Consider the following 3544-nt stretch of genomic DNA (forward strand, 5'->3'; position numbering starts at 1 on the left):
TTTCAATTACGTAATTACAACGTTGATATAAATAAGTAATTAAAAGATCCAACCAAGAAAACGTATTAGTTTGAATAAATTTTGATCTATATTACTGCCGAAAAATTAGCGCATCTTGAAAGTGTCAGAATAAAACGAAATTTTGCATATATAATTTCAATGTTGATATAAGTGATTACAAAAATCAAAGCACAATGATCCTTTATGCCAGAAAAAAATTACAAATGAATTGAGATTTCAGTACCCTTTTCACCATCTCTAGCACGAATGTAGGACTCCCTTATGATGTCTTGCGACTTCTCGTTTTACAGTTGCTATAAAAAGACCGCTAAATCGACTAAACTCGGAGGTCTTCTAACTTGCCGTAACTTGTCGTCTAAATTATGCTCTTTGGAGACAAATCTGGGAATCGAGTAGGCCATAGAAAAATGGTAATATGATGCAGAGGCTTTCCTCTTATACCTTTGCTGTGTGTGGTCGAGCATTATCATGATGAAAAATAGCTCATGTGAGTTCTACCATCGTAAATCTTCGTTTTATAATTAATGTGAATAACCCTTATTTTTAATACAGATTTCTGTCTTTCAACTTAAGAGGGTTAGGCTATTTCTCATTATTTTGAATAGCAAAATATTGATGTTTACTTAGATAAGACACAATTTATACGCAAAATTGCCTGAAGCAAATCTAATTCATAGTTAATTCTAGTCTAGTTTATTGACCTACTTGAATTCTACCATTTGAATGATTAAGTTTGAACTTACCAAAGGTTATTTAAAATATTATTTTTTCTCGGCTCTTTGTAAATTTTTGAAAACTACAAACAGTAGTTAATTTTATGACGATTCCTTTATAGGTAACCACAATGTTGAAGATATTTTTATGTAACACCAGCAAATCGTTTCGTATATACTCCCGTTTAGTACACAGTAACCGTCGAGGTCTCACAGCAATTAGAGATAACATCCACGAAGAACTAGATGTAGAAGATAATAAACAAAGACCCTTGAGATACCGAAGTCAATTAAGAGATGCTCGACGAATTGTCGTCAAACTTGGTTCAACTGTCATAACACAAAATGATCAATCTGGAGTTGCATTGGGAAGATTAGCGTCAATTGTGGAACAGGTCAGTAAATTGAACTTATTTCAAAGAGAAAGAAAAATGTTTATTCACATTTTGTTTTTAAATGATAGCTATAGATTAAACAAAAATTTAACTCCAAATATGAATCTCTTTTTAAATTGAAATCTTTTTTTTCTTCACAAATACAAAAGTTTGTTTGTTTTTTGTTATATAAACATCAATTTAAAACCTCTTAGGCTCCTTTTTGTCAAAAGACAATATTGTTTAAAATAATTTCGAAGGACTACAATTAATGATAAACATGCTAATTCATTGAGAATTCACAGAGTCAATCCATAGCACTATCGTCGAAAATTCAAATTAGGCTACAGCTTCAACGCAGGGAAGAAGATATTATTTTTATAAAAACTTAGCTTAATCTCACATATTTAGCATAATTTGCAAATATTAAATATTATGAAGACTGCTTTCAAATTGGTTCCATTTTGTCAAATGGCAATATTTTTTTTAAATAATTTCGAAATACTACATTTAAATATGCTAATTCCATGAGAATCTGCAGAGTCAATCCATAGCACTAGCTTCGAAAATTCTACAACTTCAACGCAGTGAGGAAGAGATTATTATTATAAAAAAATTAGCTTAATCTGACATATTTAGCACAATTTGCAAAGATTAAATATAATTATGATATAAACAAAAACTGTGTTCAAATATTATTTTAATTTAATACAATCAGCTTTGTTATTGGTTATATTGAAAATAAATCTTTTTTTTTATTTTAAAAGAAGAAATAGGGAAAACTGCAATTTGCGGTGTCATGATTTGTGCCTGTTTAAAATTTCTTCAAATGAAATTCGTTAATATACCATTACAGGCACTTTGCTGACAAGAAAAAAACCCATAAAAATAAGCATTAAATAATTGACTTTTTTTCGGTACCAAATTTTAAATTAAAAAAAACTATCTTATATTTTCATAAGTGAAAATAGAAAAAATATTTCTTTTTATCTTAGTTTTTACTTGTACTCGGGTTTTTTTCTGATCAAAATTTTTCCCCATTTGTCGTTTTTAAAAAATGAGAAAGGAAATAATCTACAGATGCTAAGAAAATCTGCAGCGCCGTCTTCCACGTAAGGGGGATTTATACGAAAAAATTAATTAATATTTTTGTTGCGCGTCCCTTTATACTTCTCATAAAAGCTTCCATATCAGAACTGACGAACAGGGAGGTCATTATTAAATATTTGTAACATTTTTTAAAATCAGCTTTTGACATATATTGAAGATGACTTACTCCTAAAGACTTTTCACCATTAGAGTAGAATTTAATTTTAAAGATTGCGTTCAAAAAATTGAATGGGAAAAAAAATCACAGCTTTCTCACTCAGCCTATTTTTATTGCAAATTTGAATACTTAATTAATATTTTCATTCTCACAGAAATTAACATAAGATTATCAGTTTTTATTTAGTGATACATTTATAGAATTTAAATTAATCTGTGATGAAGAAGCAGGAAAAAATAAAACGAAGTTGTTCCCATCGAGGAAGTTTTGGCACCTAATGGGTCAAAGTAAAGCATTTATAGATGTCTTTACATAGTTTTCACGTTTGTAGATGCTGCGTCATGAATATAAAAAATTTAGGATTTTGTGCCTATATCATTCTACTTTCCGCTATGCCTTAGAAAAAACGTTAAACTTCATCGATAACCTTGTTGACTAAGAAAAAAACTTTTCTTAGTTGCTTCTGGAACCACAACAAACATTGTCAGATACTATGAAACAGAAAAGAACGATTCCAAATTGTAGAATCCCGTCGTTTTTCAAAACGTTTCCCTCTGCAATATTTCCAATGGATTATCATCATGTAGTTGCATCACTTGATCTTGCAATGGTGGCTAGTCCACCGAGCATGATTTAGTTTTTTGACGAGGTTGAAAGATGAGTTTCAACACATTCTCAAGGACACGATGAAGAGCTTATAAAACATAGGAAAACAAAGCAGTCAAAATTATATAAATCTGAACGTTAATTAGGTAGAAAATATAGAGAAATTTTCAAAATTTAACCCTTGCTAGAAAATTTCCTCTTTTCCACAGGAAAAAAAAATACCGACTTCCATAGATCAGCTAACGTAAAAATAACAATATTTTGCCAAAAAATTAAAATAAAAAAGTATATATATATATATAATATATGTAAGTATATAATATATAAAAGTAGTGGTATATATAATATGGAATGTATAAAAAAAAATAGAGATCAGGAATATAATATTCGGGGTAATACATATTAGTTTTCGAATACAAGTATCAAGTACGAACAGTCTTAAGATAATCATTTAGACATACATGGGAATAAGAGTAGAAGGAATTTTTATATATTTACAACTATTCGAGTTTGTATTATGTAATATTTACAANACATTATTGCAGTCCCAAGCAGACTAAGAG

This window comes from Parasteatoda tepidariorum, chromosome 3 (assembly GCF_043381705.1).
Source record: "Parasteatoda tepidariorum isolate YZ-2023 chromosome 3, CAS_Ptep_4.0, whole genome shotgun sequence".
NCBI classification, from domain to species: Eukaryota; Metazoa; Arthropoda; class Arachnida; order Araneae; family Theridiidae; genus Parasteatoda; species Parasteatoda tepidariorum.